Source organism: Peromyscus maniculatus, chromosome 3 (assembly GCF_049852395.1).
Source record: "Peromyscus maniculatus bairdii isolate BWxNUB_F1_BW_parent chromosome 3, HU_Pman_BW_mat_3.1, whole genome shotgun sequence".
Classification (NCBI taxonomy): Eukaryota; Metazoa; Chordata; class Mammalia; order Rodentia; family Cricetidae; genus Peromyscus; species Peromyscus maniculatus.
The window spans coordinates 88,225,091-88,241,502 of record NC_134854.1 but is presented as its reverse complement, the minus strand read 5'-3'; the positions used below and the strand labels follow the sequence as shown (position 1 = coordinate 88,241,502).

At 46.2% G+C, this 16,412-nt stretch overlaps 1 long non-coding RNA gene across 1 annotated transcript in view; it reads right to left on the bottom strand.

Moving 5' to 3' along the window:
• The window catches only part of LOC121828008 (uncharacterized), an 85,006-nt gene that overhangs the window by 8,542 nt on the left and 60,052 nt on the right, over nt 1-16,412 (bottom strand). The window lies entirely within an intron of this gene.

The following is a 16,412-nucleotide window of genomic DNA, read 5'->3' as shown; positions in this document are numbered from 1 at the left end:
GACGGCAAGCTGTGAGGCTGGCACTATGTAAAGATTACAGAGAAGCACACAGTGGCATAGCCCTCTGCAGTGTTTCTACCAGGTATGACAGGTGTAAATAGCCTGGGGTACATAACAGTAAAGAGTAGGGAAAGGATCAGTTTAAGCCAGGCATGGCAGGGCATGCCTTTAATCCCAGCACTTGGGAGGCAGAGGCAGGCGGATCTCTGTGAGTTTGAGGCCAGCCTGGGCTACAGAGTGAGTTCCAGGACAGCCAGGACTCTGCAGAGAAACCCTGTCTCAAAAAACAAAACAAAACAACACAAACACCCCCCTCCAAAGAAAAACAAAACAAAAAAAGGAAAGAAACATTTAAAAAATACTTTATTTGTTTTTATTTTAAGTGTGTTAGAGTTTTGCCTGAATGATTGTGTGTGTACCACATGCATGCAGTGCCCAAAGAGGCCATAAGGGGGCACTGGATCACCTAGAACTGGATTTATAGATGGTTGTGAGTTGCCATATGGGTGCTGGGAACAGAACACCGGTCCTCTTGAAGAGCTGCTAGTGCTCATAACTGCTGAGACTTCTCTCTAGTCCCCAAATTTGAGTGTTTTAAAATCCCGCTTTCTGATATAAAGTACACATATTTTGATTTTTATTAATGGCACGACCAAGTTTCCTGAAAATGTAGCAGTCTGTTCTTTTGATCTAAGACTCACTAGCAGTTAGGAGACGAAGTTAAGTCCTTGTTGAGGAGGTAAGTTCAAACAGAAACCTGAAGGTAAGGAGGGGAAAGGTAGACGGACATTCATGAATGAGCAGCTGTGTCCTCTCCTGGGAAAGGAACACCTGTAGCTGGGTGCCCCCATAGCCCTGCGCTGGCACATGCTGCCCCCTGAGTCCCAACAATCCCAGTCCTCTTGCCAAAGTCACAGATGGTCTTTGGGGCAGAATTCCTCATTTCTATCAGGTTTCTCTAAATCTTCTTTGGAAAAAGAGGAGGCTGGGGAGATGATATTAATACACAAATGACCCGACTCTGCGACACCGTGACTCAGTTGTGTCAGCTTTTGCTGTTACCACCCCGTTACTCCGCTCCTGTCTGCCTCCCCCAATCAGACGTCTGGGGACTACCTGTCCTGCCTGGGCTTGATATCCATACATGTTACCGATGAATGGTTAGCACCGCTGTGTCTCTGTGATGGCTGAAGACATGAACGGGCCTCAGAAGAGGCGCTTCCCTTGGGTGAGCCCTACCAGCTGGGGTCCACTCTGCTGTCGTGCAGCTCGCCCAGCTCTTCTCTAGGAAGGTGAGACAGAAGTGAGCCTGCAAGCAGCCGCCGTGGCTAACTGGCCATCGCCACCACACCTGGGGCCAGCTGAAGCTTAAGAGCTGGTCAGGTGGTCTTCATAGCAATCCAGCAGATGGTGTCCCATAATTTTAAAGGACCATCTCCTCTTTACCCAGTAGAAAAATGAGGCTGGGAACGGCAAAGTCAGCCAAGGTCACCCAAGTCGTAAGTGACAAAGGTTTCCCCGCCTGGGTGAGAACCAGTTCCAGGTAGTAAGGTGGTCAGCCATGTGGAATATTAACTACCGTCCTCGCAGGCTTGAATGAGTGTTCTTTAGCACCACAGCCATGCTTGAGAGCACGGGGAAGGAATCGGTGACTCCAGCGGGGTGGGGAGCCAGGGGCACCGTCACGGTGCTGTCCACAAAGAAAAGTATAGGGGCTCTGGTCCTCCCGCCCGGAGTGTAAGGGTGGGTTGCCAGGAAGGTAGCTAGGATCTCCCGAGTGGCCTGGGCATGTTTCAGTTATTAGTTTATATATTCACTGAAACAAGCTAGAATGATACAATTAATTTTTTTTTTAACTAATTTTATCGCTTTCCTGGTATTTCCCACTGTGGCAACAGACAGCTGAGGCCTCAGGGGAGGGGCTTATTAAGGAGAAAGGCACAGAACCTGAAACTCCTTCCTGGCTTTGCTATTGTCAAGCCCAATCTCTGTCAGAAATGGAGAGCATAGCTAGGTATCCCCATAAAGTTTGCTTTGGGGAGGTGGTTGGAAACGTTAATAAGAACAGAGATGACAGGCAGGCATGATGTCTCATGCCTTCGATCCCAGCACTCAGGAGGCAGGCAGACTTCTGTGAGCTGGAGGCCAGCCTGGTCTACACAGGGAGTTCCAGGATAGCCAGAGCTACATAGTGAGACCCTGTCTCAAAATAAAAAAAACTGAGGGGTGAGATGGTTTCAGAACAAGGATTCCTAGGGTCTGGAACTACCCAGAAACTCTGGGAAGCCCAGGGATGGGGGTGCTGTGCCTCCTTGCCACACAGAGCCTTGGAGGAAGTAGGGATCCCCCAGAAGTAAACGTTTACAGTGACAAACCCTCAGAGAAACCCAAATAGAGCCCCCATGATTCATCCTAGCACATGTGACCTGAGGAAGGCCCCATGTGACCTGAGGAAGCATGGAGGTGGTAGTGTCCCTGCTAGATGTCAGTTGTTATTATGACAAGACATTGAAGCCCTGGGGACTGGCACCTTGAGTTCTACTTGGTCATTTAATGTCTCACAAGAAACCCAGACACCGGGAGTCTCACAGGAAACCCAAGAGACCGACGAATTAACAACAGTTAATGCCAGTGCTTCGAGTCATGCCATGGCATAGTGCAATTTACCACAATCCTAGCAAAAGGGTGAAGAAAATCTAGCTTGAGAGCTTTTACTTTCTATCACCCCAAAATTCAGTCCATAAAAATTAAGTCTAAGAGCTAGAAACTGCAGAAAACCCTTGATGAGTCAAAAGACTTCAGGAGCCAGGCTGGGCTTCAGCGGCGGGGGAGCAGAAAAGAAACAAGCCAAACGAAGATGTGTCAGGGGCGCCTCTGTCTCCAGTCTCAGAAGTGGTGCCAGGGCTTGGCTTCCCTAAGAACTCTGTGTACCCAACTGAAGCAGGGATGGTCACTAGATACTTTGTGCTAATCTCTGAAAACAAAACAAAAAAAATTTTTTGAGCCAGACCTGGTGATATATACCTGTAGTCCTAGAAGATGGCAGTGTGTGTGTGTGTGTGTGTGTGTGTGTGTGTGTGTGTGTGTGTGTGTGTGTGCGCGCATGCGCAGAAGCAGGATAGAGAGCACAAGGTCAGTCTGGACTACATAGTAAGAGAGTGTCTGAAAACAAAGAAACACTCTTTGTCCAATTACAGACAAGTAACTGGGCTGAAAGGAAAGGCAACAGTTTTTCAAGACACCTGGCCAGTGATGCTTCCAGACACCCAGCCAAGAAGTAGAGGAATTCACCCAAAAGCCTGCTGTGGGTGTAACCGGAGACCCTCCCTCTACAGGTGTGCAAGTCCTAGCCTAGGCAAATTTGATCTTATCTAGAAGAGGGATATTTGAAGACCACACGGTTAAGGCTTGATCGCTGCGGAGACAGACATGCGCACAGGGAGAACGCCGGTAGAGATGAAGGCAGAGATTTGTAAAGCACCTCCAAGCCAAGAAATGTAGAGACTGCCAGAAAGCCAACAGGCGCAGGAGAAGTGGGAACAGTCTCTCTCTCAAAGCCTTGCACGGAGCCAACCGAGCCAGGACTTTGATCTTGGATTGGCCTCCGGAGCTGTGAGACAATGCATTTCTGACATTTGAGTCGCCCAGTCTGTGGTACTTTGTTGTGACCCCCTAGGACACTGAACAGTGTCTGACTCAACAACCTATGACTTAAGCCACCCAGTTACACAGCACTTGTGTTGAACAATTTGCTGCTAGGTTCTGGAGCCTAAACTCCGCTGTCCTGTCTGCTCTGGTCGCTTTCCTTCATTGCCTCCTTCACACTGTCTTCTCCACACTTGCATCTGAAGCCATGTCTACCTTTTCTGCCAAATGCTACTCAAGTCTCCGGGTCATTCCCCACCCCCACCCCAGATCTCTGGGGATTGCAGCATAATAAACTGTACTTAGACCTCTGGGGTGTGGCTCTTGTTCCTCCGCACCTTATCTGAAATGCTGTCCTCTGTTCACCCGGAGAGCTCCAGGGTGCTTCCGGTCTCCCTTCTCCAAGACCGAAGCATTCAAACAGCACTTTTAATAAGCCAGTGGACACAGTCATCCTCTGTGGTGGCTACAATGTTCTGGGGTGGTAAATTCTTCAAAGCATGCTCCCCAGACTGCTGATCCTGCATTCTTCTTCCTTGGGGGGGGGGGGGCTTCTCGAATTTGCTTTACCATATAAAAAGGATACACCTTAAATAACTCTGTACTTGGCATATAGCTACCTTAACAACAGGGCTTTCAATATGAAGAACCCCTTATTCCAGCTTTGTTCCTCTCGGCACTCTGTTTTAGCAAGCTCCATCATCACCAGTCTGAAACAGCCATAGAAGAGATTCTGGACCCTGGAAACCTTTAACTGTGGACAGTAAGAGCACTCAAATGAAATGAACATCCAGGTCGGCCTGCATCCCCTCCACTTCCAGAAGGAGGCAGAGGCCCCTTTCCTCTACGATTAGAGCACAGGCTGACTGGGAGCAGAAGGCAGCCCAAGGACAACAGCTTGGGCAGTGTAGCCCACTGGGACTCTGGCCTTTGAAGGTTACACAGGTTTGCAGGAGCTCAGCAGACAATGCTTCCCCTTCCGGGGACAATCAGTCCAACGTTCATGAGGAAACCTCTTACCTGCACACATTTCCAGAGGAGGCTGAGGCATGCCTCTCCTCAGCAGATTCCGGCCAGGACTGAAGGCTCCATACCTAGAGGGCAAAGGGGGATGAGGAAAACCACCCAGAAAAGGAGACCTTCCTTCCCGAGACAGGAAAACCAAGCAGAGGCTGTCCCATGGAGGGGACAGCCTTGGAGATGCCAAGGAGTGCGGGGTCTGTTTGAGAACTGAGCAAACCAAGAGGGGAAGGAGGTGGAAGCTGATGAGCTACTACGAGTACTCTCCTGCCAAGCACCGAGAGCAGGAACACAGCCAGCAGCAGGGTCTCCTCAGCCCAGCGGAGATTTTAAGAAGCCAGAGTTGATCATAGCTGCAGAACACTGACACGTCTAATTTGTTTCTTTTCTTTTTCCTTATAAAATCTGAGCCAAGAAGAGTTCACACATATCCAGGAAACCATTGTGGTCCTCACCGAGGAAGCGTCTGGGAAATGTCTGATGCACTCGTGGTACAAATTGCCCCTCCAGCCTGAGCATTATACAAACCTGTACTCTGAAGATCTGAGGAAGTTTGAGAGAAGGCCTTCCTCTCCCCACTCCCTGTACCACACTCCTCTTTACTCCTGCCGGATCCCTCTCTTCCTTTCTCTTCTTCAGACTGGCAAAGATCCCACGGTGGTTCTAAGTTCTCAGCAGCCCGTTTGCAAGCGACCGAGACAGAAGCACTCCCCTCTCCTCTGTGAGGTGGGCCCTAAGTATGTTTAAAGCAGGCCTGCATCACGATTGATCACAGGTGACCCGAGGCCAGGCCACTTGCGCTGTCTGACAGCAACCAGCTGGACTGCTATTCCAAACTAACAAAAGTATTAGAATACAATAGAGGTTATCGCAATCAGATCGTCTTTTCAGAATGGTAAATCAGCTCTTAAAATGGAAATGCATCATGCCATTTCACATTCGTTTTCTGTTTCTAGATTCTAATTATTTCAGAGGAGGATGCTGGAGCCTCTTGCCTCACATGCTTCTTTGAGTCCTGAGTGTGAACAATGCTCATGCTAGTCCGGGAGGAGCTTGAAGCAGACTGGATGGAATATTTCTGCTTCTGGGATTCTACGGACTCTCCTTGAACATCTAACAGCCGCCTTCCTCGGATCACTGTCTCTGGCCCCATGAGGAATGGCTTGTACCCCCACTATTGCCTGAAACACAGACACACAGATGTTATCGTTGGAAAAGCAGGGAGCTCACCAGTCAGAATGGGTGCAGTGATAGAGGAAAGCTCTGGAATCTCTCTCTGATGCTGGCTGTTCAGCATTTAGCAGTGAGATCTACGGTTTCCAGAGTAGGATCCACTTGGAGGCATTCAGTGGGGCCTCCAGGGTTCTCTAGATGCTCCCACTGATACAGGCAGAACAGTACTTTGGTATTTCTCCTCACAAGGCTGTGGGCAGTTTGAGAGTATGGGTGCTGTCCTGCTCAAGTACCTAGTACACACTGGCTAATAACAGGTGCTTGTAAGTACCTGTGCAAACTTGAATTCTACCTGTTTATTTCGACATTTGCTATTTTTACTGTTGTAGGCAGTCTGGGGGATGTAAACAGTTAAGAGCCGAAGCCTCCCTTCAGTGAGTTTTCAGCCTAGTTCCCAGACTCGGGTAGAGACTGTCTTATTCACCCTGGCATCCCAGTGTCTACAGAGCTTGGTTGGGAGCAGACCTCAGCCGGCTTGATTGATTGGCTGTCACCCCATGTGTCTGGGCTGGAGGAGTTGCTTCAGACAGGTCACTCATCATCTCCCCTCCAAATCTGCCAGCCCAGCAAACAGCTTGCAGAATCATTCCCAGCAATCCCACACATGACTGTGGTCAACCAGGAACACAAGCCCCGAGAACACAACGCTCCTCTCTTCCTCCAGCTCTTTCAAAATGAACTGGAGTATTAAAACGGGGTCGCCGTTGTCCTGGTCATAACGATCTCGTCAACGGAATTGCAGGGTTTTAGGCCAACAGTGACCACATATACCTTTGCAGTAATCAGAATCAATGCTCTGGACAGTGAGAGCAAGAGCCGGTAAACAAGGCTGTGGTGTGGACTCCCTTGACCTAGACTTTCAGGAAGGAGCTGACTCACTGCCCAGACCAGCACTCCCCACATTGCTCCGAGCCAAACAAACTCCTGTTTTCCCAGCTGCGCATGATGCCTTCACTCCACCAAAGCCACTTGCCAGAGAGCAAGAGGAGAAACCCAGATTCGCTTTGCAGGGAGGATGGCTGCTGCAGCTGGACTCTGTTTGTCCCTGCTCGTGAAGGGTCAAGACATGCAAAAAGAGAGGAAGTTGGGCTTTTTAGTCACTGAAAGGGAAGCAAATATTTTTCTCCTGTTTAGCGATCTGGCCGTGTTATTACTCAGCTTGCAAACTTCAGTGACATGCTTCGGACTCCTTGGTGTCAGCTCCAGGCCCTTTGAAACTTGTTTGAGATCTCTCCAGCCACACCTGTCCCACTTCCTCCCACTCAGAGCTGCTCTGGAGTCGTGCCAGGCCGTCGTCTCCGGCAGCGCTGCCCGTGCTCTCCTCTGTGGCTGTCATCCGTGGTGCTCTACATGCGCCTTCTCACCTCTCTGCTTTCACTCACACCGTCGCCCCTTCACCTTGGAACACCCTTCTTTCTCCACAGCAGTCTCAAGGAAATGCCAACTCGGCTTTTGCTTTTTTTTTTTTTAAAAAAAAAAAACTTTGTTTTTTGTTTCTTTGGCGGATGAAACCCAGGATGTCACACAGGCTGACCATGTACTCTAACACTAAGCTACAACAGCAGCCCGCCCCACCCCCCTTCCAGCTCATCTCTCAAGACAGATCCAAAGGTTCCTTGCACTGTCTCTCTCACCCCAGTAGCAGAATCAGTGGCACCTTCACCTGATTCTCCACAGCATGATTTATGTGTGTCTCTTCTGGTCCTTATTCACCATATCACCCACCCACCCATTCATTCATTCATTCATTCATTCAACAATATCCACTCTCTTTGCCCTTTGTTCCAGATAATATGGTAAGTCCTGGGAATCCAGGTAATTAAGTCCCCATATAGAGGGGGGCTCAAAACAGTACACCCATTTTTATAGGACAGAATTATACTTTTTTTGTGGTAAAGGTAAGTATTAGTGGTTTTTTTTAGATCAAAGGAAGACCATATACTCCAGTCTGATGGATAGATAGTAGATTATCTGGAAGGCTTCCTAGAGGAGGTGGCACCCACACAGCCCAAAGGACAGGTGCTTTCTTATCTATTTCCCATTTCTTGGCAGAAGATTCCCTGAGGAACGAGGTCAGGCACAGATCATATCAAATCAGGTCATTTATGCTACGTGTTTATTGAGTCCTTTGCAAAGAGACAAACTGTCACTTTGATGTAGTTTGAAAAGTAGCAAGTAGCAGCTGAGAGCAGGGGGAGAGGATGGAGGAGACAGCAGAGGAACTCCAGGATTCGTTCCCAGTTTAGGAAGCAGGTACATGGTAGATTGGAGTTGGAGCTGTCCTGGGAGGGTGCCGGGCTGAGCGCTCCTCAACACAGTGAGCACTGCAGGGGGAAGGGTATCAGTTGGTGCTGGCGTCACAGAACCAGCACTGCTGGAATGCTGCAGGAGACAGCTGCCGGCTGCAGGGAGAACTGTATGCTGTTCCTTTTGCTTCAAAAGAGAGTTCCTCCTCTTTTTTTTCTCTTTTATTCTTCTCCCATACAGTACATTCGGACCAGTTTCCCCTCCCTCCATTCTTCTAAGTCCCTTCCCCCATCTTTCCTCTCCCCCAGCCACTCCTCCTTCATTTCCCTTAAAAAAAGAAAAGGCAGTCTCCCAGGGATATCCAGGAACATGGCCTAACAAGTTACGATGAGACTAGGCATACATCCTCATTTCAAGGCTGGATGAGGCAACCCAGTAGGAGGAAAGGGTCCCAAGAGCAGACAAAAGAGTCAGACACACCCCCACTTCCACTGTTGGGAGTCCCTCAAGAACGCTAAGCTACACAACCATAAGGTATATGCAGAGGACCTAGTGCAGACCCATGAAGGCTCTGTGGTTGCCGCTTCAGTCTCTGTGAGCCCCTATGAGCCCTGCTTAGTTGAGTCTGTGGGCTCTGTTTCCATGGTGTCAAGGGAGAGTTTCTATTCTATTGTGGCTGAGATGAGATGAGAGGTCCACTTTCCTGCATGTTCCTCTGGCTCACTATCTTTAGACACCAGAAATCTCTGCTGTGAATCACTCATCTTTTCCATGTGTGGACCATTTTGACATCTCACCATAAGGGATTATAAAGGACTTGACTGGGGCTGGAGAGATGGCTCAGAGGTTAAGAGCACCGACTATTCTTCCAGATGTCCTGAGTTCAATTCCCAGCACCCACATGGTTGCTCACAACCATCTGTAATGAGATCTGGCACCCTCTTCTGTGTACACAATAAATAAATAAACCTTTAAAAAAAGAGAGGAGAGAACTGACCTTCTCAAATTGTCCTTTGACCTCCACATGTGTGCTGTGGCATGCACACCCACACACATACCAAATAAATAAAATACAAGAAAAACAATCAAGGGCACTGGAACTCTGAATAAAAAAAAGTCAGCACCTTCATACATAAAGAGTAAGAAAAAATAAAGGACTTGAATATTAGGTACAAGACTGAATAAGGCACTCAGTTGTTAACTATGTTACTACTGTTCAGTAATTGGGGCTACTGATAGAGTGCTATTGTGAAATCAATTGTTAACAACTAAGAGTTGAATTTTAGATATTAGGATTATTTAAGGTTCCAATATGATTGGGGATGACACTTCAACCCAATTTTATTTCCCCTACCTTTTTCATAGATTTATGATAAAAGTTAAGTAAAAGATAAAATAGTTTTATTTTTCATATTGGGGGAAATCTAAGCTGGAATTTAATTGTCAAAAATTCTTTATTAAAACCACTAATCTCCTATGATTTTAATACATCATTAATACATCCTAAATAATCCCTTTCTCAAGATCTGGCTCTCTCTACAGCCTCCTTGAGTTCCCATTTGACTTCTAGTTTCATGCTTCACACACATGGTTCTAAACAGATGCAAGGTATACAGGTCTTTTCAAACAATCTGCTCTTTGTAATTCTTCATTGCTAGTCTGTTGATGTAACCAACCGTCTTATTAAATAAGAAACACAGAAACAATGTAAAAGAGAAAGCCGAGAGGTCAGAGCTCAGAGCTAAAATCTCACCCTTCCTCCTGCTGTCCCAGCTTCGCGAAAGAGAGCTACTTCCTGTCTGTACGCCTTTTTTTATAGTATTATTGTTCTGCCTTCTCATTGGTTGTAAACCCAAACATGTGACGGCCTCGTCACTGTCTGAATGTACAGCCCCCTAGGTCTTAAAGGCATATGTCTCCAATGCTGGCTATATCCCTGAACACACAGAGATCTATGGGATTAAAGGCGTGTGCCACCACCGCCACACACTTGCTATGGCTCTAATAGCTCTGACCCCCAGACAACTTTATTTATTAACATACAATCAAAATCACATTTCAGTACAATTAGATTACCACCACACTAGTCTTTCCTCCCTGCACAGCTTTTTAGAGCTGCTGGGACGCAACACGTGCATCTCATTCCAGGAAAACATAGTCTCCAAGAGTAGTGGGACAAGAAGCTAACTTATCTCCCATGGCCTAGTCCCAGTGCTCTGCTTCCTCAACACACTGGACTGGCTTTGTCATGAACCCTGTTTCCTCCCATCTGTCTCAAGTGCATCTTCATTTCAATCTGTTTGACTGTGGACTATAGAATCCTCTTATTTGCCATGTAGATGAGATCTTATTCATGGATGGATGCCATGTCTTGGGGTAAGTGAAAGAGAGGTGGGGTGAAGTTTACCTTTCATTTATCTACATAAAAAATTTCTCTAGGTATGTGTATGCAGCACATGTACTAGACTGGGGGTAATAAAATCAGCCCTTGTCTTCATTTTATTTATTTATTTATTTATTTTAATTTTATTTTTTTTGGCTTTTTAAGACAGGGTTTCTCTGTGTAGCTTTGGAGCCTTTCCTGGAACTCACTCTGTAGCCCAGGCTGGCTTCCATCTCACAGACATAGGACTGCCTCTGCCTCCCAAATGCTGGGATTAAAGGCGTGCACCACCACCGCCTGGTTTAGGCAAGTGTTCTACCACTGGGCTGCAACCCCAGCCCCAAACAAGCTTTTTTTTTTTTTTTTAGAGTAAATCTTTTTACCATTTTTTCTCCATTCCTTTTTAAGAACAGGATTATATTCCAAAATAAATGACATTTTAATGCTTGAAACTCTTTTATTGGTCATTATGCTGTAGTTTCTTTCCCTCCATGTCAAAAGCCACAAAAAAAGAAAGAAAAAATACACGTGTTCTGGTGAGTTTCTATTGTCAACTTGACTCAACCTAGAGCTGTCTAAGAAGAAGCACCTCAGTTGAAGAACTGACTCCCTCCAACAGGTTGGCCTGTGGGCATGTCTGTGGAGTGTTCTCTTGGCTGCTGATTGATTTAGAAAGACTCAGCCTACTGCAGGCAGTACCATCCCTAAGCAGGCAATCTTGGGCTGTACAAGAAAGCTAGTAGAGCATGAGCCAGGGAGTGAACCAGTAAGCAGCCTTCCTCCATGGTCCCTGTCTTCAGGTTCCTGCCTTGCATTCCTTCCCTAACATTCCTCAGTGGTGGACTGTGACCCAGAAGTGTAGGCAAAACAAACCCTTCCCTCTCTAAGTTGTTTTTGGTCATGGTATTTGTCACTGCAAACTAATACACTCTATAAGTTCAAGGCTACGAGTGTCCAAATTTTTCTGTAGTTATTAGTAAGGTAGAATTAGTTAAAACAACAGAAAATATTAAATCTGATGCACAATAATTAAACACAGGAAGCACATTTTTTTATTGGAATTGCAGTAAGTAATAAGTCAAGTGGCTTTTTCTCAAGTGCTTCTCTTCCCTATAGTGATATTTTATTTGTAGTGAAATGTGATTTTATTTGTATGTTAATAAATGAAGTTGCCTGGGGGTCAGAGCTAATAGCAAGCCATAGCAGAAGCCAGGCAGTGGTGGCGCACACCTTTAATCCAGATCACATGACAGACAGATCTCTGTGTGTTCAAAGATACAGCCAGCATGGAGACATGCACCTTTAATCTCAATACCAACAGTAGAAGACCTGGAGGTCTGTATAGACAGGCAGTGACGAGGAAGTCATGTGGTTGGGTTTACAACCAATGAGAAGGCAGAATAAAAAGTCAATAAAAAGACAGATAGACAAGAAGTAGGTCTCTTGCTGAGGGGAAGGACAGCAGCAGCAGGAAGGGTAAGAAGAAGGGTTTTAAGTCTCAGCTCTCAGCTACTGCTTTCACCTCTTGGGCTTTTAACTCTGCATTTGGCTCTGTGTTTCTTATTTAATTAGACTGTTCATCTACACTTCCCCACAGTGAACTGTTTACTCCTGGAATGTGGCAGGGTGCAGCACCCCTTCTAATCCCATTTATGTTTTTTACAGAGACAGGAATGGAGAAACTGTTCATATAAATAAATAGGAGGGAATGGATTTAATAACACTATCAAGAAAGTCTATTTCAGAGATGTAAAAAAAAAGATCATGCAGTCATTTATCATGATCATATTTTAATGGTCTGTCCACTGACAATTCCATTAGGATGTTCTTCTGTTTCATGAAAAGATAAGAGCTAGAAACTCCCTTGTTTGCTGAGGCTTTATTTCCCAGTCACTAGAATCCAGTTCAGGGATGGTGTTTGCAACAGTCCCTTTATAAGACAGAGGCTTCTGGACAGAGGCTTCTGGACTATGAGCAGTGTACCAGTGCCAGAACATGTTTTTCTTTTGTAATGATGGAGACATGACATGCATAAAGGACAAACGGGCCATCAGGAGGAGTCATCAGACACATTATTATTTGGCAAAAGTACTCACAGGACTTGGGGACATTAACTTGACTCTTTAGCACCCTTCTTCCAGATGTAGCCTTTGGAAACCCTTCCAACAGTATATCTCTTTAAAACACACTGTGGTAAAAATCCATGTCAGGTGCCAGGATTTATTTACTTGACAACAAAGCTTTTTCTCAGAATACCTATTAATATCTGAAAGAATGAATATTCTTGGAATAGTCCCTGGGAAACAGACTTTGGAGGTTTGTTTAATAAATTTTAATTGGCTCCCCAACTAATAAGATCTAAAGCTGTGAGCTAGAGATTGTTGCAGTTGGAGAACAGATGATGATGATTATTATGATGAATGAGAAGAAGGAAAGGATGAAGAGGAGAAGGAAGAAATGGAGGAGGAGGGAGGAAAATGAGAAAACTATGGTCATTGTGTGTGGTTCATAATGCAGAGATTCCCAACAAGCCATAGCAAAGACCAAAGGGAGGGAGGGCCCTTGTGTAACCCAACAGGGTTTCTGGACAGGTAGCCGTGGACTATATAGCACTTGTTCAATAACACAACAATGTCCAAATGGTCTACAGGCTACCTCAGATTTCTCTGTTGCTATGCCATTGGGTGAGGCCATGATGTGTCCTGAGAGACAGTGTTGTGGGTCATTTGAAGCTGCAAACCTGTAGGAAGCTCTCCATTATTTTTCTTTTCTTCCACCACGAGACATGGGGAGGACATGTGGAGGACAATTGCCCTGGAGAAACATAATGGACTTTAGGCAAAGAGAAACAAATGAGAACATTTTTGCTAAGTCACTGTATTTTTATTTAAAAAAAAACTAATTAAAAAATTAACTTGTGTGTGTGTCTGTGTGAGTGTATGCCATTGCATGGAATCCAGAAGAAAGTCTCAGATCCCCTAGAGCTGGAGTTCCAGGCAATTGTGAGCCACTTACGTCGCTGCTAGGAATCTGAGCCTGAGTTCTCTGGAAGAGCAGCAAGTGCTCTTAACTAACTACTGAGCCATTTTTAGCCCTTTAATTAATTTGTGTACAATATAATTTTATTATGGCATCTTCACAAGTCTGAATCAATATAATTTGTTCTTATTCATGTTTTTCCCCACTTCCTCCCTATTGCTAGTCCCTTTCTTCTCTCCAAACAGTTTCTCTTTTGCTTTCACATCGTGCACATCTTATCACGTTTTCACCCCCCCCCCATGCCTTTAAGATCTTTTCCTCCTCTTTCAGAGTCCCCTTTCAACTTTCAGTGGTGTAGTACCGTGTGTTAGGTACCAGGATTTGCTGTTTGACAACAAAGCTTTTTCACAGAATACCCATTAATATCTGAAAGAAATACTGAGCACATTCAGTTTTAAATCTAGATTCCACATATAAGAGAAAAATACGTAGAAAAATAGAAAAAAATACAACCCACTTTCCTACAAATTTCATGAGTGCATCGTTCTTTACAGCTACATGAAAGGCCACATATCATCATCCTTTCAGCTGTTGACAGACGTGAAGGCGGCCTCCATGTCCTCACTATGTTGACTAGTTCATCAATAACCATGGCTATGCAAACATCTCTACGGTATGCTGCAAGTCACTGATATCTTGCCATCACTCATAGCAAAACTTCAGTTCTTCCGTTAAAGGGTCAATTCCTTGTGGTACTCTGGATGAGAATGTCCCCACAGGTCCATGCATTTGAACACTTGGTCTCAAGTTAGTGGCGCTGTTGGTGGAGATTGAGGAGGTTGGAGGAAGTATGTCACCAGTATGTCAGAGGTGAGCTTGGAGAGTTTAAAGACTCATGTGACGTGGCCAGTTTTTCTTCCTTCCTGCTCACAGTTTACCAGCACCACCATCATCAAAGTTGGAAACTGGAGACCTGACTCTGCTCTTCCCTCTTTCTCACGTCAGCTGTCCCGGCTCTGCCCCTCCACACCTGCCCTGAAACTGACGTTTCAGTCTCTCTCATTGATCGTTACAGAGCAGCTATTGCCTCCTTCCTGTTAGCATCTCTCCCATCCCTCTCAAACCCATCCTGTACCCAGCCTTGGGCATGAAATCCCTCAAGCTCCCACAGTTCTTTATTTAAACCTACCAAGCTCTGTGGGTAAGATCAAGTCCAGACTCTTCTCTATGACCCAGGACCTCTGAGGCGAGCTCCCTGTCCACCTCTATGGCACACTGCTCACACTTTCCACCAATTCACAGGGGTGCGCTAACCGTGGAAGGAAATGCTCCTCTTGCGATCTCTGTTTTGTCCTCTGGGGAGCATCCCTCACCATAGCAGTTCTGTGGACGGAGCTGGCGGGGCGGCTGTTGTGGCGTCTCATGCACAGGACTTTCTGATTCAGTGGCTTTACAACACACACAGAGAGCTGGGAGGAGGACAGCGGGGCTCCTGGGGAGGTGGCCAACAGCAGAGTCCGGGTAGTCAGGTTGCATATCTGCTCTGACACTTGTCAGCTGCGTGGGCCTGCGTAATCTCTCTGGTGTCCGCACTTGGAAGTAGAAAAATGCCACTGAAGTGCCCCAGAGTGGGCCAAGGGCAAGTTGCAGTAATTGCAGTAGTGTTAAAATTCTACAACTCAGTGTCAGGAGTGGACACTTTCTTTTTTTTTTTTTTTTTTTTTTTGGTTTTTCGAGACAGGGTTTCTCTGTGTAGCTTTGCGCCTTTCCTGGAACTCACTTGGTAGCCCAGGCTGGCCTCGAACTCACAGAGATCCGCCTGCCTCTGCCTCCCGAGTGCTGGGATTAAAGGCGTGCGCCACCACCGCCCGGCAGGAGTGGACACTTTCTATGGGGATTTGGAGGAGGCAGATGAAGGCACTTTGTGAGCAGCCGCAGCTCTGCTACTCACTTAGCAATGCCCACAGAGAAAGTTAGTTCTGTTTCCTGACCTCCGGCTCTCCCTGGAAGCAAAGATGTTGAGCCACTTCAGAGTCTTTGGACTCGTCCCTAGTGTCCTGTCAGCTATACGATGCTGGTTTATGAGCTGTGGGTTGCCCCAAAGTGGTCTGAGCATCCATCTCTTTTCTCCTCTCATGTGCTCACCGGGGCACCTATCACTGACGATGACATCACTGGCCCTTCTATCAGCCTCCCTCTCCCATGGATGGAGGGGAAACAGGCTGGTTGTGTCCTGAGCCAGAAGGTTAGAGATATTGTGTTTCTCGCACTGTAACAACGAGGGTAGCTCTGTCCAAAAGAGCAATCTAGAGTTCTGGCATGAGTTCCCTGCTCAAATGCATGGAATTTACTGTCATATGACTGCAAAGTGTGATAGATTCTTGTCAGAACCAGGTCAAATCCAGGTCCATCCCAAGGCCCATTGTCTGCCTACATGACGTCTGATCACCTCTTACAACTTCTAGGGGTCTGGTCATAAGAAAGGGGTCTGCTCCCTCTCTGCTCACCTCTGAAATAGTAGCTTGAATGACTTTCCTCTTATCCTTAATGCTTCATTGGTGTTTCATTGTGCAGTTTGAAGTTAAAATGTAATAAAGTAAATAAAGCCATACTGCCCTTTTAATTAGTTTCTTTTCATAACTCATTTTTCTTTTTAAAGATTTATTAATTTTATATGTGTATGTGTGTGTGTGTGTGTGTGAGAGAGAGAGAGAGAGAGAGAGAGAGAGAGAGAGAGAGAGAGAGAGAGAGTATATATATGTACTGCCTATGTGCAAATGCCCATGGAGGCCAGAAGAAGGTGTTAGACCCCTTGGAACTGGAGTTACAGGGAGTTGTGGACCACCATGGTACAGGAACTGAACCCTGGTTCTCCGGGAGAGCAGCTCTTAACCACTGAGCTATT